Below are 24,260 nucleotides of genomic sequence, written 5' to 3'. Positions count from 1 at the left end.
CCTAAAATAGCTTGGCATTTTTAAGGTTATTAAAAAAACTACTATTTGTGAATAAGTGCATTTTTATAAAGAAGTGCATAATTTATATTATATTAGAACACAGCAAGCTCAGTTACAGTAAAATTATCCTAGAGAGAACGCAGATTTTAATTTTATCACATGAACAACTTCATTTTCCGTCTGAAAAATTGTGACTTATACCAAGTCTAAACGCACAATTGTTTAAGAATAGGTATTTTCTTTTTCACCGCCTTAGATCCTCAGCACACGGAGCGTAAGCGTCGCGTAAACGCATCGTAAAAACGTTACGAGTACGAGACGCGTAAGCGTAATCGTTTAATAAGTGGAATCTAGCTGAAATCATGGTGTCGCTGGCGTCAGATGTCTTCGGCGGATGTATCAACGATCTTACTTTCTCGTCAGATGAAGAAGTTTTTTTATTGTTTGATAAGGCTGAAGTTTTGTTTTTTGCGCCCATATTACGCTACGTCTGTCGTAATGACGACAGAAAAGACTTGTTTGAAGTTGTTCGCGCTCGCAGCGCTCTCGTTCTACGCGCGTATTACGATACGCTTATGCGTTTCTTACGCTTACGCTCCGTATGCTGAGAGCCTAAGTATCTGTAAAACGTCAATGAAGAAGGTTTCGCGCTCATGGTTTAAGTACGGCAAAATAAATTTTTCTTCATCGGAAATCCACTTTGTCACGGTTAAGTACTCATAGGTATATGGTCATAAGAGGGCCATTGCCAGGGCTAAATACGATTTCGTCGACAGAATTGGTGAGAAACTAGCGAGTTACCCCACTGGGAGTCGCGCGTTCTGGTTGCTTGCCAAAGCTGCCGAGGGAAATTTTTGTCAGTCGTCTTTACCACCACTGCGAAAAGCTGATGGTCATCTGGCCCACAGTGCAAAGGAGAAAGCCAATCTTCTTGGTTTGCTACTATTTTTGCCTCAAGCTCGACCCTAACCGACGACGGTTGCGCCGTGCCGCCCACCATCCCACGGTGCGTATATTCCATGCCAGAGATCTCATTCTAGCAGAGGGATATTCGGCGGGAGTTGCTATCGCCGACGCTCATAAGTCGAGCGGGCCAGACGGCATACCAGCGATTGTGCTTAAGCGATGTGCTCCTGAGTTGTGTCCCGTGATGGCGCGCCTTTTCACACTCTCTAGCAAGAAACGGCATGTTCCATCTTCGTGGAAGACGGCCCTTGTGCACCCTGTGCTTAAAAAGGGCGACAGATCGGACCCATCGAGATACAGGCCTATCGCTATTACCTTTCTTCTCTCAAAGGTCATGGTGCGTATAATTAACGCAAAGCTGCTGAGATACCTAGAAGAACACGACCTGATCAGCGACCGCCAGTATGGTTTCCGTCACGGTCGCTCGACTGGTGATCTTCTATTGTATCTCACACACCGCTGAGCTTAGGCCATTGAGAGTCAAGGTGAGGCATTGGCAGTTAGCCTAGATATAGCGAAGGCGTTCGATAGGGTCTGGCGTAGGGGTCTCCTATCGAAGTTACCATCTTATGGACTGCTGCAGGGACTATGCAAATGGATCGCTAGCTTTTTTTTCCGGCAGACGCATACGAGCCGTAGTAGACGGAAGCTGCTCCGATAGCATGGACATTAACGCTGGCGTTCCGCAAGGTTCTGTGCTATCCCCAACGCTGTTTTTGCTGCACATCAATGACATATGTTGTCTAACGACGACATTCATTGCTATGCAATGCAGACGACAGTAGGGGATGCCTATTACACAGGCCGTGCCAACATCCCTCGTTCTGTGGTGCTGGAGAGTCGTGAAAAGCTTGTGTCGGACATTGAAACCACTCTATCCAGTTTCGGTGTAGGGTTGGGACAATCTAGTCCGATTTAACCCCACCAAGAGACAAGTTTGCGCGTTTACCGCTAAGAAAACCCCATTTACTGTGGTCCCACAGTTCCAAGGCTCAGCCCTTGCCATGTCAGGGAGTATTGGGATCCTCGATGTCGACATTTCCAGTGATGTCCAATTCCGTAGCCACCTGGCATCCAAAAAACTCGGTGTGCTCAATAAAGCGAGACGATACTTTACAACTGCTGCTATATAAATTGCAGTCCCCATATGGAGTATTGCTGTCACCTTTGGGCAGGAGTACCTGCATGCTAGCTTGGACCATTCGACTCAGTCCAAAGGCGCGCTGTACGTACGAATCGTCGACGATCCCAAACTCAGAGGCGGTACTGAACCTTTAAGTCTAAGGAGAGACTTTGCCTCCTTGTGTGTGTTCTACCAATGGCCGCTTTCTATCACCGCACCGCTCGCTCGCAGGGTGTTCATCCTCACACCCTAGAACCTAATTGGTCGCGTACTGTGCGGTTTAAGAGGAATTTCCTGCCGCGAACGCTTCGGCTGTGAAATGAGCTTCCTGCTGAGGTTTTCCCGAGGGGCTACAGTATGGGGCTCTTCAAAAAGGAGTGTACAGGTTTTTAAAGGGCCGGCAACGCGCATCTAATACCGCTGGTGTTGCATGCGTCCATAGGCTACGGTGACTGCTTACCATCAGGCGGGCCGCATGCTTGTTTGCCACCGTCGTGGTATTAAAAAAAGGTAGTAATATAGTGATATGATACTATCTAATGCAAATAAATCACATGTAGTATATATTGGGTAGGTATATCTTTATTCGTTTCACTTGATTGCCTTCTAGCTAGATAGATGATGGAAAAAAAAATCTTTGAAACTTCATTCCATTCCAATCCATTTCTGCCCATTCCTTCCAATATTTTCAGTTTGAAAGAAAAGATAAATATCTTATTAGAAAATGGGTTTTTATGTAAAATAATAATAATAGATAGATACATAGGTAGTTTAGATCTTAATGGCAAATATTGGACACAAATATATTTTATATTTGAGAGAATAATTGAATAAAGCTTAAATAATAAACGAAAAATCAGCTACCACTGCCAAAGCCACTAGGTCAAAGGCTGAACTTCAGTGAAGCAATTCTCGGACAAAAATCAATGCCCAAGTATCGTAAAAATCGAGGCCGAAAACCCGGAGCTTCTGATCTGAGAATTAGAACTTGGTCGAACGGATCCCCACTGTTTTTGTTACACCTCGTATTTACAAACGTCGATATACTCCCTTGTTTGTGTCTTGGTTTAATTCAAGTAGTTTATGGTTCCATATTTTAAAATATCATCCCTTTAATTTCTATCCAATAAAGTTCATTTACATATAATCTAATTTCATTCCCTTTCATACATGATTTATTACCTTCCCTCGGTTTTACATTTCCGCCTATGCCTTCATTACATTCCTTACATGTTCCTTAAAAGTAATAGTAGTACTAGTATATTTCATTACACAGTTCAAGAGACACCTCTGGAGTTGCAGGCGTCCATAGGCTACGTGGCTGCTTAACATTAGGCGGACCGTTAGTGTGTTTGTCGCCGCCATAGTATTAAAAAAACAATACATATATAATGAATAAACACATATTTATAAGCACATAATGAATAAATACATAAATATCAAAATAAACACAAATAACTTTAGAGGACAAAAAACGTTCTACGAAAAAAACAATAAATCGATACGAAACTAGAGATCGGCCCGTAAACAAAGACACCGCGCATGGAATAAACTAGATTTTATTGTTCTTAACCGGTTAATCTGACAATAACTTTATGAAAATGTTCTCTAAATAACCGGTTTAAAAATAACGGTTTTTCGAACCAAACTGAAATTTTAAGGTTTCGCGCCAAGTACATGATAATGGTTTGTAAATTTAACCGGTATCGGAGCCTTGCGAGTAAGTATATTATTTGCAACGGGAGCTAATGATAACATTGGCACGTGTCTAAGACTGAAGAAAATAGCGCCGAGACGAAGCGCTCGATCCGCGCAAAGCAACAGACAATCACGACTCTTTGCCATTGAAAATTGAACCGTATTTAATCTACAGCGGCTTCGATCATTCGGAAGCGCGCGAACATCAAAGAACACCGCCGCCAACAACGATCGCTTACTATTGGATTTACAGTAATGTGTGCTTTATGAACAAGGTAGATGATTTAAATTAGCACGCTTATATGCTGAAAGGGAAGCCCTTTATAAGGCTAACCCTTATAAGCGATATGCAAGGTATTGGTGAGCGGATGATAAGGGTTTTGTAAGGGTATTAGGATACCGATACCTCAAAAGGGTTAGCTTTAATATAAGGGCTTTAAAAGCAAAATGAAAGGGTTTCGCCGGGCAAAGGGTATGGTGAGTTAAGCCTTATGCAAAACCCTTACAAAACCCCTTATAAGGGATAGCGGGCCGGTCCCTGCTTTTTAGTATTTGTTGTTATAGCGGCAACAGAAATACATCATCTGTGAAAATTTCAACTGTCTAGCTATCACGGTTCATGAGATACAGCGTGGTGACAGACGGACGGATGGACGGACGGACGGACAGCGGAGTCTTAGTAATAGGGTCCCGTTTTATCTTTGGGTACGGAACCCTAAAAAGGACTTGTACCCTCATTGCCTCGAGCAAATACAAGGTGCAACAAAAATAGTAGGGATCCGTTTAAGAGCATATTTGGTATCTTTAGAACACCTGAAAAAGGTAGTAATTTTTTTTTGTTCATATTTTTTTATATGGAGAGTTGGTTGGCCGACTTAGACGTTAGACGACCTGCCCCATAGAAAAAAAAAATTCGCATCCTCATTCTACAGAACGCCCGATACGGCCCGATTCGAAGAATGATTAAGACACGTTTAAGATCTCGGAAAGATCTTTAAAAGATCGATAACTAAACGACATGTCAAAATTGACGTTTATTTCGATTCCGCTGTGATCCCAATAAGATCTATCTATCTACGATATTTCTAACGTCAAAGTGACATTGGTTGCCCGAATCGAGCTGCTTCTGTCAATTATACGACATAAAAACGATATCTAAATGAGAACTTATCTAAACCAGAACTTATCGTTATCGTATCTCATTCTTCGAATCGGGCCGATACTTAGTACAGTCACGTCTGAAAATATCGGTACGAAAAATGTGCCAAAAATATGTATAAAATATTTTTGGCACATTTTTCGTATCGATATTTTCAGACGTAACTACACTAATTGTATGTAAAAATAAGATGCAGATATTCTCTACCGTCTAGACTGGCAACATTACGCCGTGCGTACGTGCGGTGCGCCGAAGGGGAGCCGTGGCGCACACCGCGGTGTAGCCGTTAAAACCGTGGCCGTGTACAAACCTCCATAGTAGCCCATACAATATTGGACGCCTACGCACGGTTTAAAAACCGTGGATTATCAGGACTAAGAAAAACGTTCGTGTACAAGAGGCTTTTTATTTTAACAGAACATCTAATGTGCTGCTTCCCTGTCGTCAGTTACTGAATTAAGTAAGGTATGTAAAGCGCTTTAGCTGTTTTTACGGACTGCATTGGCAAGCTCGTGGGCTCTATCAGGCGCGCAGTCCGTAGTTTAGAGACCCCTATGCCGCGCTGTTCTTGAGCACTATGTATCTTTCGCAGTTTGACTAGGCGGCAACATTCGTCTCCATAAACACATTGTTTATGGAACACACATTCCAGTGATCTATGACCAACACGAGTTTATTGCTATACTTTGGATTCTTGGAGTAGGTATTATTGACTACAGAATATGTTTGAAAGACTAATAATATTGCAATAACTGAACGATTTATGAGTTCCCTAACAGTGGCGGGGCAAGACCAAAATTTCAGAAGATCGGGGCGAGGCCCTCTGGTGGCGTAAGAAATAACGAACATTTTTACGTTGTGTCCGAAATATACTTGTTTGAGGCGCGAGGCCCCTGGGGCCACGAGGCCGTAGGCGGTGGCCCACGTCGCCCACGCCTAACGCCGCCTCTGTTCCCTAAAAGCAAAGATATGTTTTTTATGACAGGGTTTCGAATGGACAAATTTTTGGAGACTGTCCGCGAAATTACAAAAAGAGTGCTCAATCTATCTATACCATTAAACTAGGAATACGATTGTATGATATTATGTTGTAATTACTTAAAATATAAGTTCTTGGTAATGATTTGACGAAATTAACAATACATTTCAGGTATAAACACGAATAAACTACGTTTGTTTTGTTATTATGACGACCGGTTTGGCCTAATGGGTAGTGACCCTGCCTACGAAGCTGATGGTCCCGGGTTCAAATCCTGGTAAGGGCATTATATTCGTGTGATGAGCACGGGTATTTGTTCCTGAGTCATGGGTGTTTTCTATGTATTTAAGTATTTATAAATATTTATATATTATATATATCGTTGTCTAAGTACCCTCAACACGCTTGTGTTGAGGTTACTGTGGGACTTAGTCAATTTGTGTAATAATGTCCTATAATATTTAATAATATTTATTTATTGGGATATTTCTCTTATACGTATGTTCAAGAAATTCGCGGATTCAAGTATTAAATAATTTTACAGTACATAAGGTGCTATTTTGCCGCAATTGCCGCATTATATCTATTTCAGTTTATAACGTAACCACAATTGAAATTCTGTAGGCCTAGACTAGCGGCTAGCTAAGATAATTTAGAAAATCTGCATTCAGGAGATGCGAAGGGTGGTTATACTCGTATCATGGAATATTATTTTGGTACTATTACAAAAGAAAATAATTTACACCATCACATATTTTTATTTGACAAATAAAGTTTGGAACGAGTATATACGGGGGAGCTTAAAAGTCGCACCAATCACCGAAAAACTCACCGAAAATCGTCTTAGGCGGTACGGCCACGTGAACAGGCGTGGTGATGATCATGTCGTCAGGGTCACATTAAAAATTCCGGAACTTAAGAGAGGCCCAGGCCGCCGTCTGTTGACCTGGTGGCCAAACATAGAAAGATACCTCAATCGATCCCAGATGTCAACCAAAAACAGAGTAACTTGGCGCAGAAAAGTGACGAGACCCGACCCCAAATAAAAGGTACAGGGAAAGAAGAAATATTTCTATTGATTCTTGACATTCTGGTTTTTATCAGGCTTTTACTTGCTGTGGCGCAGCGACCCGAAGTGGATCTTGACCTCCGACACCAAAGCCCGCCATGCTTCTCTGTCCAAAGCCGTGTCTGTCCATCGACGGCGCCGAGCTCGTTCGTCGCTAAGGTCTTTTTGCACTTCGTCTCTCCAGCGGTAATAGTTAGCGGTTTTAACCACGCTTTTGATCGTCGAGAAGTAATCTGTACAATAAACGGTACGAGGCAAGGTCGACGCTCTGAACTTTCTTGTTACTAGGCACAAAAAACAATCGGTATCTCGCAGAGACGAGCAAATCCCACGTTTAGATGTTTCATTGTCTTGTCAGGATAATAAATTCCAGTGAAAAGCTTAATTAAAAACGTAACGGCGTTTTTTAAACAAACACTTTACTTTCTAGAATGATTAGAGCTGAGATAAGAGCGTAGGATAATTCTGATTGTATAGATTTAATTCAAATCTAATATGTATCAACTAGCGGTCGGGTTGAGCTGGAGCGAGGCCAGAGGACGAGCTGAAGATAGGAAGGAGTGGCGCGAGCTTGTGAAGGCCCTTTGCACCTCTGGGGTGCTTTAGGACAACAACATGTATCAACTAATTCGTTTCATTAGTTAGGTGCCTTATTACCTTAAAGACCATATACAGGCTGACCTTAGCCATTGGACAAACCCTGAAATCCCACGTAGGATTACTTCTCAGGAATGTTCTGACGTTAATATTTTTTAAATTAGAACAAAAGATAAAAAAATGTTTTTTTTCGAGCAAAAGTTATTTGCAATAATCGACAACAAAAAGAAACATACTGTGTTGATCTTTGGCAGTGTTTTTGACAATTTGTTCGAAATATTTGATAATGATGACATTTTTCAAAAGTCAGAAGCTTATTAGTGTCATAAATGAAAATAATAATCAAAAAGGTCGAAGAAGGTTCCATACTTCCATACTATTCTTTTAGGATATTACCTTAGGAGCTACTAACAGATACAGGCTGCTCCAAAGTAAAATATGGTAATTTGTTAATTTCTTCGAAACCGCTACAGCGGTTGTTATGATACTTTGTACACTCAACTGGTTCTAAATACCCTAATGCATATGCACATTTCGGCTTTGTCCAACGGCGAGGGACACACTGTATATTTAAATTGTTTATTTCTGGTTGTTCTCTCATAAATACTGCGTTTTCTCATATATTATTTTATAACTAAAACCATATCCACGTAAAAGTGATGCGACATGGAGGGCGTATATATATTAAATAACATTTTAATTAAAAAAAAATACTATTTTTTCATCACACTCATAAAGTGTAGTTTTTCAGGCAGGTTTAGTAAAAGGTATAGTAAAAAAAAACCTAGAAAAGTAAAAAAGAGGTTACATATGTCACTTAGTTACACGAACTAAGACGATTAATCAAACGTTTATTTAAATTAAATCTATAATGCTTCTAAAATACTGATGTTTATTATTTCTTTATTAACGATTTTAAAAGTTAAATTTTAAATCGTGTTTGTATGTTCAATGCTTCATAACAAATTGAATTTCTTACTCGAAGATGAAAAGAATATATTAATATTTGGAAAGTTTTTAAAGTGGAGCTCTGTTAAATTTCTAATGTCATTCATAATTAGTTCCAAAAAACAACGTACATGTAAGGGTTTGAACCTACGACCTTTAGTTTTAACGTAACATTTCTACCCCTCAGGTCCTATAACGCACTAAATAACCATTCCTTTAGCGAAAGCAGAAACGCAATAACTAACACAATTTCAATCTTATACCATTTCGCCAAAATTCGAGAACTGACCTCAAGCTTGAAAAAACGTTCAAGCTCATAAATCGCAAAGATAAGGTAAGTGCGATTGAAACGAGGGAGTTTCTTATTGAACTGAATAGAATTGCTATTCTTAATTTATATTATTTACCCTTAGGAAAAAATATATTTTCGAGTGACTTTTGTTTACCTATATATGTATTGTATGTCACTTTATTGCACATAAACAGGTTAACATAAAACAGACAAAACAAAACAAAAATGTTATGTACAAAGGCGAACTTATCCCTAAAAGGGATCTCTTCCAGCTAACCTTTGAGAAAATGTGAAAGGATCAAACACTAACAGGTGAAAGACAAATAGTTATCCAACATAGGTGTAGTAGGTCAAAGAATATTAAAGTTATTAGCTTAAACACACTTGTAGATTTACAAATACAGGACGACTGTTCAACCCTTAAACACAGTTTATGTCATGAATGGTAATAATAATTAGCATTTATTGTGTAAATGTAACCAGTTGTCAATATCAAGTAAATACCAAATTAAAATATTAAATATTCACTTGTAATAAAAATTTCTTTATTTTTTTCGTACTATAATTGTATACACAAGCTATCTCTGGTAATGAAACAAAAAATCCATTAACCCGCATGTCATATCAATGTGGTTCAGTGAAGGGGACGGACTGAAAATCAGCGCATTTGTAATAAAATGGCTGACGCAGCGTACGCTGAGTCCGTTCCTTTTGCCGCGCATGCCTATTATTATTATTTTTAAGTGAAACATTGTATTTTGTGTGGCAATAAATGGTTTCTTATTCTTATTCTTATTTGGGTAATTTAAGTCCTTAGTTCTTGTATAATATGTATAAATATGTCATTAATTCTAACTAGTGGTTTTAATTTTGTATGTATTTTCCAGTACATATGGTGCTACTTTACGCCCTAGTGCGGTGTTTAGCACTTTACATGCCTATGTTAAGTGAGTTTTACTTGTCATCTGACGAATTATCTACCTACCTACTGTACCTACGATATACGTGCAAATAGGTAATTTCCTACTTTTCCTTGTAGTGTACTATTTGTCTATATTCTTTAATATTCAGTGATATGTTAAGGCACCTATAATATAGTTAAATTGTTACTTTTATCTAAACTTTTATCTTTTATACATTCACGAATAAACAAAACCCTCGAGTAGCTAATACGACATAAAAGACAAAGTAACGATAGCATAAATCCAGTTTATAACCTAGTTGCCTGATGCTAACATGATGTCTCACCTGTTAGTGTGGCCATGACCTCGAGATCTATAACAAGTTCGTGTAATTCGAAATCTCATCACTCTAGTTCACCTGAAGGTCTGAACCAGCTGAACCAATGCTCATGTCAGTAACAGAAACCTAGCTAGATTCTAATTGCTTACAAGAAGCAAGGGTTTAAAGAGCTCAGACAAATTAGTGTAGGTACATTTAATTATATTTTACGTACAGACTTAAAGATGACTCACGTTAGAACGACCCGGCTTCGGGCGTTTTTCTATAGAAAGCATCACGCGATCACCAGTCACCTATCATAGAAAATGAAGTTACGGTTGCCTTGGTCCGGCCCGGGCCGTTCTAGCATGAGTCATCCTTTAAGGCGAATGGTATTCTCAAGAACTTCGGTCCGCGCGCTTATATTGTAATCCAATACTATCGTATCGAAAATTTGAGATGGTTTGATTCTGGCCTGAGACAATTTTGTAGTTTTAGGTAATTTAAAGCTGGAATCAGGATTGCCATTAGTTTTGACGTGAGACCATGTTGTCCATTAATTAACAATATTTAATCAAATAAAAATATTATATATATTATTCAATAGCCGGAGTGCAATTAAGTGTTTTGCTCATAGAACCTGCTTTGTTATTTATATATATATATATATCTTATACCTTTAAACGAGCAATTCTTGTATATATATATATATTTCTGTGATCTCGGAAACAACTCTAACGATTTCGCTGAAATTTGGTATATGGGGGTTTTTGGGGGTACACAATCGATCAAGATTAGTCTTATGTTTGGGAAAACGCGTGTTTTCGAGTTTTCATGCGTTTTTCTTTCGACGCAGAATAAGCTCGCTAATTTCGTGTTGCCGGCCAATGTCCGTCTGGTCCAGCGGGTTAAGACGCGGACGGCGAGAAACGAGTGTTATGGGTTCGAATCTCGCCCGGTGACTAATTTTTTTTTTATATGTTCAAGTTTATATATAATTTTTAAATTTTTATTGTTTTAGACAAGTTTAATTTAGTAAAAAAATTAGTTAAGATTGTCACCTATGCACCACCATATTACAATAAATAGTTATAACCGAGCAAAGCTCGGTCGCCCAGGTACTATATATATTATATAAAATTATTTAAATATTTTTTGTCAACTTATTTTGATATACGAAACTAGTCGCCTTAATAAACTTCAACGTCATAACTCAGAGTTCTGAAAACCCAACTCACTCGGAATTTATAATAATAAATAAAAATTAATAAATATTATAGGGACATTCTTACACAAATTGACTAAGTCCCACGGTAAGCTCAAGTAAACTTGTGTTGTGGGTACTCAGACAACGATATATATATAATATACAAATACTTAAATACCTGTGCTCATCACACAAATAAATGCCCTTACCAGGATTCGAACTCATGACCATCGGCTTCATAGACAAGGTCCACCCACTAGGCCAGTCCGGTCGTCACATCTTAGTTTCCAAATTACTATTGCTGGTACCTACATATCTGTAGCAGGCGGGAGCACAAATCATACAACTTTACTGGCGTGATAATTTATGCATGTAGTTGCAAGAACTCGCTGCAAGCACTTCTGGATATTACCCTCCTGTATATACTTGTAGCTTTTACGGCTAATGTGTTTGGGGATTTTGTATGGTACCAGTCGAAGTTTGCAAATTGATTATTGATGTCACTCTGGTATCATTTGCAACGTATACCGCTCGCACTGATGTATAAAATGCACAGAGGGAATGCAACGGGATTTAGTGCAGCCACGGACTTTAATTGATGAGCCATTACATTGGACATTTACGGTTTACTTTACATTGGACATGACAGCGTTAATATTGATAACCAAATTAGCTTGAATCGTAGATTGGTCAGCAATTACAGTCTGTCCTAAGGGAAATAATTATTACTGGTTTGCATTGCCTGGCAGTGAGTTCAAAGTAAGGATAATAAAAAATAATAAAAGAAACACAATTGTTTCCTTAAAGAGTACTGAAAAGTTAAAAAGAAGTCTTAAATAAGCTAACAAGATTTTGTAGGGTTATCACGTTGACTGTACCTACACACTCGTATGCATTGAAAATATTTTAACTTCAATTGCAATCGGAGGACCTTTTAAATCGAATAAATAGAGTACACATAAAAAAAAATGATAATAATCGACAACAAAAAAAAACACTGTGTTAATCTTTGCCAGTGTTTTTGACAGTTTGTTCGAAATATTTGATAATGATGACATTTTTCAAAAGTCAGAAGCTTGTTACTGTCATAAATAAAAAAGATAATCAAAAAGGTCGAAGAAGGTTCCATACTATTCTTTGAGGATATTACCTTAGGAGCTACTAACACATACAGACTGCTCCAAAGTAAAAATTGTTATTTGTTAATTTCTTCGAATCCGCTACACCGGTTGATATGATACTTTGTTGTACAATGGTTCTACAGGGTGGCCAAATAAGAAGTCCGTATCTTGTTCCGTTTTCAACCACGAATATCAAGTGCTTATTTGTAAGTGTTGCCAAAATATTCGATACACAACAGGCGGTCGTTCGCGTGACGTGTGCCAATAAAAAGGTACGCTAGCACGTGAATAATTGATGTTAGGCGGTCAATACACTTTTACTGTACATTTCGAACGATCTCATAAGTCATAACCTACGCACGGGAGTGCCCCTCTGGAAAGTACTTGCTTACTTTACATACCTACTTACTGCTGCGGCGTGACGAACCGAACATTAACTTAAACAACCTGTAGCTCCTAAAGTATTGATCGTAGAGTAAATATAAACATAACCAAATTTGTTGGAAAATTTATAATAAAACTCTTATCCGAAGTAATTATAATGCTATTTGTACAGATATTTAAGATACGTGCAAAAATCTGAAAAAAGGTACCTTCCCTACACCCTCAGCACACCCCCAACCTCTGTCGTTTTTGGGTGGAAGTTGACATAATGCGTTGATAAAAAGCGCTGGTGGCCTAGCGGTAAGAGCGTGCGAGTTGCAATCCGGAGGTCGCGGGTTCAAACCCCGGCTCGTACCTATGTTTTTCAGAACTTATGTACGAAATATCATTTGATGTTTACCAGTCGCTTTTCAGTGAATGTAAACATCGTGAGGAAACCGGACTAATCCCAATAACCGTGACAAGCAACGTCAATTACACTGATGATAGCGTACATTGAAGGTAAGGTTTCATTTGTGTGAACAATAGGAAGTCTAAAGACTTCACAAATTTCATAATTTTTAAAAGTCGTTGTACAAATGGTTTGGACATAAAAGTTTTATTTGACGCAAAGGAAACTTTCTACAGAGTTTTTTTTTTATACTACGTCGGTAGCAAACAAGCATACGGCCCGCCTGATGGTAAGCAGTCTCCGTAGCCTATGTACGCCTGCAACTGCAGAGGTGTTACATGCGCGTTGCCGACCCTAAACCCGCTCCCCCCTCGTTAAGCTCTGGTAACCTTACTCACCGTCCGTCCGTCACAGTGTCCGAGTGTCCGTATTACATAATAATAATAAAACAGTGGAACTCCGGGAGTGCCGACGGAAGTGAAACTTGAACAATTACGTGTGTATTTTTGAATCGTCAGGAAATATTTTATTTGCAGCAAATACTTTTAAATGAAGTTTTTTTTTATTAATTATTATAAACTACCAAAATTATATTACAATTTTGCTATTTTTTTAGGTAACGTTCCAATCAAAATGCTACGGTGCGGTATCGCGAGTTTAATGGTTTTGAATTGAGCTCGCGTCTCAAAAATACCTAACGCGCTTTTCACTTCAATAATAACCACGTGTAACTAAGTTTATATATTGGATACTTACATAAATTGACCTAGTCCCATATTATTAAGCTCGATAAGGCTAGTCTTGTGGGTAAGTACTAGACGACGATCATCATTCGCTTGCCCTTATCCCATTCATTTGGGGTCGGCGCAGCATGTCTTTACCTTCTATATCTTTCTGTCACCCGTCATCTCATCGTTCACTTGCGTTCGTTTCATGTCATCTCTCACACAATCCATCCACCGTTTCCTAGGTTTTCCTCTGCCGTTCCATCCCTCCGCATCACATGCCCATATCACGCTAGGCGATTCGCTCTTACTTTTTCTATTATGGGTGCAACTTTCAGACTTCCTCTTATATACTCATTCCTTATCCTTTTTTTTTTTAGAACAATAATAACTGCATCAATAAATTACTCTGATATTCAGATTAAGATGATGTTTGCAAAATTTGACGATTTAAAAGTGCTTGTTGCTAGGCCTATTTGAATAAAGAATATTTTGACACCACACATCCATCTTAACATTCTCATTTCCGCTACGTGCAATCTCATTTCATCCGTCACTTTTAGGGCCCAACACTCTGAATATATAAATACTAATATACGCAGAAAACATCCTTAATTCAGAAACAAATATTGGCTATTAACACACAAATAAATGTCTTCGCTTCGTAAGCAAGGTGACTAGGGTCACTACCGACTAGTCTAGGAGACGGTTGGAGGCAATTTAAGTTGTCTAGAATAGGAATACCTAAGCGATTATACTATAACAATTCTTTTCTTGGGCTTTGTGTGATTTACCCGCATTTACCCAAATCCTTTGATTTGGAAAGGTCTTACCCTAATCCCTAGCCTTGACCTCCACTAAATGCCTTTGATAAAGCTGATGTTTTTATTGATCGCAGTAATTTGGAAATGAAAAGGAGTGTAAAGATTTTTAAAGGGTGGGCAACGCGCAACACCTCTGGATCTGCAGGCGTCCATAGGTTACGGTGACTGCTTAGCATCAGGCGGGCCGTGTGCTTGTTTGCCACTGTAGTGGTATAAGAAAATTGGACTAGAAATAAATACATTTTGAAAGTTAAGGGATTTGGAAAAAATGTTAAAGGTAGGTTGCTACTTGCGAAGTGTTGAGAAGTATTACAGGGTGCGTAGCCAACATGCCAATCGTTTACGCTCCGTAGCGAACGAAATATAACTGTCACTGTCGCACTAATATGGAAGAGTTATCGAAATAGATGATTACGCTACGGAGGGTTAACGATTGGCATGTTGGCTAAGCACCCAGTTGTTTTACGTTAAAAGTAGTAATCAATTAGTTAGACGTAGTTAGCGCCGTTCCCTGGGCTCTTTTGAGATATATTATGACCGGGAAAGCCACGGTAAAGCACTTTGCTGTACTACTTACCATAAAATAATGTGATTTGTAGTATTTAATTTTAATATATATTTATAATGTGTCTGCTAGTCTTAAGGTATGGGCCACTAGTTGCCTGAAATAAAGGTTTAAATAAATAAATAAACTTACAAGATGCTGTAAAGAAATCATACGTGGCCACTTTTTTCGATTTTCAGGAAATTTTCATCTCTATAAACGGGTAAAAAGTATCCCATACTTTACATATTTTTAAGTTACGTTCGTTTTCTTTTTCCCCAAATGTGGAAAACACTGACAAATAAAATAAAAAAAGTTTTATTAAAAAAATATTTCGTAGATTACAGCAAAGCGTTTGACAGTGTCAAGCATTCTGCTGTATTCTCCGCAATGCGTGAGCAACGTATCGACAATGCATATGTTGAACTCGTTGGAACCATTTATCGGCAAAGCACAGCAAGCATTAAATTACATGTTCCTGGCCCTAAAATTCGCATTGAAAAGGGAGTCAAGCAAGGCGACCCGCTATCTCCGAAATTGTTCACCTCGTGCTTACAACAGATTTTCCAAAAGCTAGCGACCAAGTGGGAAACAATGGGCATTGACGTCGACGGCAAAAGGTTAACTAACCTGCGTTTTGCCGACGACATAGTTTTGTTCTCCCACACTGCACCCCATCTAGAACAAATACTACAAGACCTTAGCACGGCAAGTCTTGAAGTCGGACTCGAAATGAACAGGGCCAAAACCCAGTTAATGACCAATGGCGCGAAACGTGGAGTCAAGGTTGATGGGCAGGATATCCAATATGTCGACGAATACATATACTTGGGCCAGATAGCATCCTTCGATGACAGGCAGTCTAAAGAAATCGACCGACGCATAATGCCTGGAAGAGCTTCTGGTCCATGAAGGCACTAATGAAGGGCAACCTTCCACTGACACTAAAGCGCAAACTCGTCGACATGTGTATCCTGCCTATCCTAACCTACGGCGCCCAATCTTGGTCATTAACGGAAGCCCAGAAGTCCCGACTCAAGATTTGCCAGCGAGCAATGGAGCGCAGCATATTAGGAGTTCGGAGAATCGATCGAGTTAGGAACACCGAACTGCGCTCCAGAACTGGTATTATAGATGTGGGTGTTAAGGCCGCTAAGCTTAAGTGGGGTTGGGCAGGACACGTCTGCCGTATGCACCCGGATCGGTGGGCCAAATTGGCTACCGAATGGATACCGCAGATTAGCCGGGGCAGAGGCAGACCAAAAAAGAGATGGCGGGATGACCTCGACGCTTTTTGCAGAGACTGTTCATGTTTGTTTATTTTTCTGTTTCTGAAATAATAAATCGTTACGTTATTTCAGAAAACAAACTAAATTATACGATACAAAAGCTACAACCAAAACGTCTAAATACACATTAAAAATCAAGAAACATCCATTAAATATCTTATCTTACGGTACGGGGTTGAATACCGGACTTTGATAAATGACGCCTTTTGTGCTACTGAAGTACCTACTTATCTACAGATACTCTTCGGAACCCCATATCTTGCCTTTCTAATCATTCAAAATTAAACTATAACGTAACGTAATAAGGCTCAGAATATAAAAACACAGTATAAGTGAAATACAAGACCGTAAAAATTGTTACTTGACGTTTCTTACCCCGTTTGACGTCTCCGTAAAAAATTGCAATAAATTCATCAAGGAGTCAATTTTCTGAGATACTTTTGCAGGATTTCTTTTGCTTCAGAGAAAACATTAGTTGTAATTTTCGATGTTCTCAACAGTTTCCTCATTGGTCAAGTTCTGTGGTTAAGTCGTGATTTTTACAATAATATTGTATGTTAAGGTATGCAAAAAGTGCTTAAACAGTATTTATATATAAGTCCAATAATATAAATAAGAGCTTAAAGCACGCATCAACCAAAAACTGGACTATTACTTATAATTATATTTAGACTATTTTCACAGCTCGGATTTTTTTTATTATTTACGAATTACGACACAAAATTAAGTTCACAGATATAAACTACCTAACTTACTCTATTTTATTTGTTCTTCAGTATAGTTATCAGATAATAGACAGACGTACAAATCAAGCTCAAAGTTCATTACACAAAACAAGGCCTCAATTTTGTCTCAGTCGATTAAATCTACAGTCAAAAAAATCATCTTGGCATTTATCGATTAAATTTTTTGAAGATCAAATGTCGGTATGTGACAGTAAATAAATAGAAAAATGAAATATAATGGGGATCACGTTAGTATGGAGAAGCATTCATCCTTTATCCTCATAACATAAATAAATTAAAAAAAAATAACATATTGTAAAATTAGAATCGGCCCCCAGAGCCCCAAGGAATGTAAAAATTGAATTAGACTACTTCTGAAATACCCCTGCTTTGTGAAAGTATGTCACGGGCAAATTCCCGAAAGCCTTGGGGTGGGATTTGCGCAAATAATGTTTTGAAACAAAAAACGGGCCTAGGGGTGAAAATGAACTGCTTCTTTGCTGTCACTGGAGGTTTTATTCTTGTAAAATCTTGTATGTTAAAAATTTGAATTTTGTGGTAGTGTCGTTCTTCGAAAAAAGGCTGTAATGTTAGGTGGGGTAAATGAAATCACAGAATAAGTAATTGTACTAACAAGACCAAGACCAAGTGCGGGTAGTTTGAAAAACTCGCGCGACTAGAAGATGTTGATGTCGACTTTAGCCAGTCTTCTCCGAGACCACGGGGATAACGCCGTCCTCGAAACGTCGGAAGTAAATTTAAAACCGAATACGCGATGAAGTCCCGTTTCTATGAGTTAATAATGTAGTAATACGAGTAGTACTACAGTGCACAAAGTAAACTTCCTACAAAACCGAATTTGACAGTGATTCAGAGACGAATAATGCTGTCCCTTTCTAATGTATGAGACTATTCCTTTCGACTATTTAGGGTTGTCAAAATTCAAGTCATTATCTTATCTATGGTTATGCATGCAAAGGGACGTCAAGTTGTGCCAACCCTAATAATTGCTCGTAGCAATGCTGAGGCAAACTGAGTCGAGAATGCCCAAAAGGATCAGTTTCACCCCATTGGAGAAACTATGGGGCATGAATTCATACTTTTTAAACTTACTTAGATGGTACTTACTTTACTTAACTTAAATGGTTAGTAGATTGCCTATAAATGGCATTGAGTTATTATTACTATAGAAAAACCATATTTTAGTACAGGTAAAATAAGACTAAATATGTTAATTTGGCGGCAAAATATGTACATTGATAAAAATTTGTTTATGACCTTAATCATGACAATAGAAATGCGGATCTGCCGACTCCTATCAAAATTTAGGGGTCCGACCCCCTTTTCTGGGGGGTATGTGCAGGGGTGATACCTCACACGCCTAGTTTGTAAAATGTGAATATTTTAAAATGAACCCCCTGCACATACCCCCCGAAAAAGGGGTCGGACCCTTAAATTTTGATAGGACGCGGCAGATACTCATTTTTAGTATTAAGATAAAGATAAAAAACAAAGTTTCATAGATGTACATATTTTGCGGCCAAAATATGCTATTTCAGGAATAATATACAATATCAAACAATTAAATTGTCGCAATTGCAACCTGTACCACGCAACCAAAAAGTCGTAAGCACTGTAAATTCATGGCGCTTAAGCGTTTAGATCGCGAGATTCACAGATTCTCTTCTATGGTACGTTGTCAAAACAACAACAACTTATGGCGCAAAATACTAGTTCTCTGTGCGGGTTCTATACTTCATTAATTAGTTCAATTTGAAATGGTCTTAAAATTAATTTTTAAACATGCCATTTTTACGCGATAAAATTATATATAATGGTAATTTTTAAGCGTGACGTAACCATAGCAACCAGGTTGAACAAAATGCATCTTTATTAACCCCCGACGCAAAAAGGGAGGGGTGTTATTTATTATCACAGTACTTTTATAGAAAGTAATAGCTTCAGATTGAGAGGATATTCCATCCATTATCTTATTCTTTCCCGCTGCCTTACTTCGACTCAGCGGAAATTGCGGAATCAATACAGATTTTTATTCCATTTTCTTTTCGTAATGCGATAATGTGCATTGGGAAGTCCGTGGATCATAAAGATATTATAAGTGTTTTGGGTATACAGGGTGTGGCTCGTAAGTGGGATGAATTATTTAATGGGGGGGGGGGGGGGCTAATAATGAATGCAGTTTTTATGTTGAATTTTTGAACGTTTTAAGTTAGGGGCAACTGTTTGAGCAACAAAGTTCAAATTCGTAAATACTTACACATACAATACACTCCAACTACTCTTTATTGCACACCTCAATACAGAAACAATATAAAAATTACAGCACATTAAGAATAGGTAAACAACAGGCGGTCTTATAGCTAAAAAGCGATCTCTTCCAGACAACCTTTAGCTAGCGGAATTTAATAAATGTATACGTCATGTCAGTAGGATGCTCTAGGATGTTCAAGATGCAACAAAATAAGTATATGTATACGTTTATGTATATGTATGTATGGTGTTTCTTCGTCGGCTGTCCATCACCCAATGCCAGAGCCCAACCAAGGTTTCCTCGAGCTCCAACCTATCCCCTCCATTCACCAGCTCGTCAGTATTGCCAGTATTATAATTCAAGTTTCCCAATCCCATTTAATGCGACTTAAATAACGCTAATAAAATGTTGCCGTGTATAAAACATTAATTTGTCTAATATTTTTAGGCAACAAGATTGCAAAATCATGACATATGTAATTCAGATTTAATTCTTAAAGTCAGAATCGGCCTTTAAAGCCTTAACAAATGGGGAGCCTTCGCGGAGTTTTAATTAACATTTAATCCTACTTTAACACAAAATTGGTACGATTAAGAAATTCGCGTATATTATCACAAATAATATACAACATACAACAGACCTTAATGCAACTTCAAATGGTCTAAATTCCCACTTCATCAACAGTTTTACTAAGGTTCCTTTTCTTAGGGAGCGACAAATTTTATTTTAACGGCAGGATTTGCTAAATATAAAGGTTTCCGGTTTTAGATTACTTCCGATGAGGTCTTTAAACATTTTTATGTTACTTCAATCATTATTATAACAAGAAGACACATTTAAAAGGCTTGATCACAACAATAGGGTTGTTTCCATCAACAAGTCTTAGGGCAGAATTGTATCCCAATAAATTCTTTTGGATTATAAGAACATGTTAAACTACTTTTAGGGGACCTGTAATGACCATATTTTTGTAAATATTGAATTTAAAATATCTTTTGCCACACGTCACGTGACCAAACTCGAAACGTCATTGAAGATTCTGATGACGTCACAACTCTCGGATTGACACTGTTGACAGTTAGGCGATAAACAACAAATGAGACAGTTGACAGTTCGTATCTTCTACGTGTGTATGTAGTTATGTGTCAAACCGTAAACTGTGACGTCACACAATTTTCAAAGAGCGTTTTGGGCGCGAAAGCATCTGTCAAAATATATTTTGTTCATTTAACATATTTAAAGCTGTTTTTAGTATAAGTTGAATTTTAGGGCAACTTTTAGTTAATATATAACGTAACACGAGCGTTTAAAAAAATTGGAAACAACCCTATTGACACAATCATTAATTGTAACTTTATGATAGTTTTAAATTATCAGAAGCCCTACTACGAAAAGAAGTCTAAATTTCTTTATTTGCTCTATTTATTTTTATTTTTCTTTATTTCTTTTGGGTCTCTATTGCTGGAGTAATATTTAAATAAATAAATATTTGAGGACAATACAATACAATACAAATCCTCTTTATTGCACAACCTCTGAAAATAATGTACATGGAAACACATAAAAAACATGAAGATAGAGGTAAACAACAGGCGGCCTTATCGCTACAGAGCGATCTCTTCCAGACAACCTTTAGGTAGTGGAGAACTGAAACTTAAATTAACTAATTAGGAGATGCAAAAAAACTAAATAGCAAACTAAAATACCCTTAAAATTTAAGTCTACAACAGTAAGACAATACATATACATACATACTACTTACATAATTATATACCTACATATATACAATACTATATAATTCTTGCCAAAAGTGATAACCAGTAACGCGGACAGAAACACTAAGAAAGGGACAGATAATAGTCTTTAAGATGGGATTTGAAAACAGCAAGCAAGCAACCAACAAGCAACAACAACAGCAAGGGACAATCTTACAGAGCTCTACCTAGTCTCAAACTAAGCAAAGCTTATGTAATGCTGGGTACTAGGCGACGATATAGATAAATATATTACCTACTTAGATACATAGATAATATTGAATGAACCCTTGCTTAGGCTATTTAGCAGAATAGTGGAGCTGATAGTTAAAACACTAATTCTCGTGGTGAATATTATATTGCAAGTGATTGACATCAGACAGCTGTACAAAAACATAACAAATTCAAACGGGTGTCATATATGTGTCGTAATAAGTTTACTATTGTGCCAGCATACACATATGCACCTCCAATAGATAACGTCCAGGAACACACAAATAAATGCCGCTAACGGGATTCGAATCTAGGACTAACTTAGTATGCAGGGTCACTATCGACTACGCTAGGATGCAAATAAGCTGGAGCGATAGGCAGATAACAAAATTTCAATTTCCAGTTTTCGCAGTAGGCCTACAGATCTATCATGGATCCTTCATCGTTAGGAACGTTAAGTTTTGAAATGATTTGCAGAGAGGTATGAACATTGTGAATGTCATCTCGCTTTGTGTGGTAGGGCACAGCACAGCGGATGTCATTCCAGATCTAGAGCAGAGCCCAACTGGGGAAGTACCTCCACCTTACAGAAAACCGCAGCCAAATAACACTAATCCTTACCCATAGTGTTGTGTTCCTGCCGGTGAGTAAGGTTGCCAGAACTCAATGAAGGGAGGGAAGGGTGTTAGGGTCGTCAACGCGCATGTATCGTCTCTGGAGTTGCAGGCGTACATAGGCAACGGAGACTGCTTACCATCAGGCGGGCCGTATGCTTGTTTTCCACCGACGTAGTATAAAAAAAAAGTTCTGTCAGTAAAGCATGCTTACTATTTTCACGATAAAAAGAAACGGCCCGATTCAAATTTAAAAAAAATACAAATATTAGGTAGGTAGATATGGATCGGATATGTCAGTGTCAAAAATTACGTCTATTCAAACAAAAATGTCACTCTTGACACTGACATATCCAATCCATTATTTGACATATCTTTAATCAACATCCGGCAATCCATCGTGGCTTTTAGTAAAGTCGAGCTATCTCTTTACTAAAAGCAACTACCGAACAACGTCATGCTCTACGAGCACACTTAAAACTTACAACGAAACTTGACATTGGCAAAATCATCAAAGATTTGATGGAAGCCATATTTTAAACGAAGAAGAAGAACTTGGAATCTGGCTGAAAATCAAGAATAGCACAAGCATATCTATCGTGTCATGTAGCGGTACTGATAAATTCGCTACTTGACGCTAGATGTCGACTACGAAAATAATAAGCGTTTTGGTAAGGAAATAAATCTCCATGTACCAAAAAGTGTCAACAAAAAACCTTAAATAGGTGGCGCTACAATACCTAGAATACTTGAACAAAAAAACCGAATCATAGACAGCGCACTTCACTCCGTCAATAGCGCCTAGGTTCTTAGCTACTCTAGCGCTACTCTGTAGAGATTTGGAACTATTATTTATAGCTGACAGCTGGACACTTTTGCAACAGTTCTACCATAAGAGATGTCACTCCTCTTAATTCCACACTCCATACGTTTTGGTAAGAAAATGACCAAAGGTAGGTAATGGATATAATCTGCTAACCGTTCTATAAAGCGACATTAAAGCACTCTACTGTATTAAAATTTCCCGCGGGATGGAGTCGTGGGCACATTTGACCGAAATGGGGATTTGATACGGGGAAAATAGCGATAATCGGGAGCTTAATGAAATTGCTGATGTTCCTTTTTTTCCGCTTTTTCGTAAAGATAATATTAAAAGTAAAGCAAGGACGCTAACACGGAGAATTTCGTACATTGGCTCGCCTGTTCCTATCTCTGAATGTGCTACATGCATATTTTTTTGTAACGTTTGTTAGATTCACACGAAATTAGTTCAAAAGCGTGAAATCCGTAAAATTAGTCCCTATATCTTCTTCTACCTAGCGATATGCCTTTGCCAGAGTCCGCTTTCTGCTTGCTTTCTTCCACTTTGCGCGATCCTGGGCGTCCTCTCGTGTGAGTCCGTTTACGCTCATATCCGCTTTCACGACATCGAGCCATCGCTTTTTGGTCTGCCGTGGTGTCGGGGACCGTCAAGGGCGAGTTGAAGGCATATGTTTCCTACGTAGTCAGCTGCCCTGCGACAAACGGGGCCGAACCTCCGGAGGCGACATTCTTGGAGCTTCTCCGCTACGACACGGACAGCGAGGCTGCCACGAATGTACTCGTTGCGAATGCGTTCAGTAGTCAGTTACGGATGTACTCGTTGCGATGCGTAACGCCACACATCCTAACCTTTAAAAGTAATATTCCTGTAAGGGAAAAAAAATAAAGCAACTATATACGCAATTTTTTACAGCTTAAATAACATAATACTTACCTAAGTATTATGTACCTACTTTCATGCTTCGGCATGTGACGGGCGTTTTTTACGGGGCGTTACTCACGGTGCACGCGGGACATATACACCGTGGGCTGATAAAACCCGACAAATTTTAAAGGTGTATTTTTGACCGCATTTAGAGATTAAAATGTGATACAAAGTTTTCTGTAATCGGTCTTGTTTTAGAGATAATGACATTTTTTGTAAAAAATTGTTTTTGTAATAACTTAGTGAAAAACGCCTTTTTAGTTATACCTGTTGGCAGACATCAAAGTTTCATAAGAAACTCGCAATTTTTAGTGTAAATAAAAACAACTTTAGTTATTCGTTGTAACTAATTAGTTTTTTTTTCGACAAGATTTAAGGAGAAATAACGTGTCGTATGA

The sequence above is a fragment of the Cydia pomonella genome, chromosome 15 (genome assembly GCF_033807575.1).
Source record: "Cydia pomonella isolate Wapato2018A chromosome 15, ilCydPomo1, whole genome shotgun sequence".
NCBI lineage: Eukaryota > Metazoa > Arthropoda > Insecta > Lepidoptera > Tortricidae > Cydia > Cydia pomonella.
The sequence above is the reverse complement of the archived record's forward strand: the minus strand, read 5'-3'. Positions refer to the sequence as shown.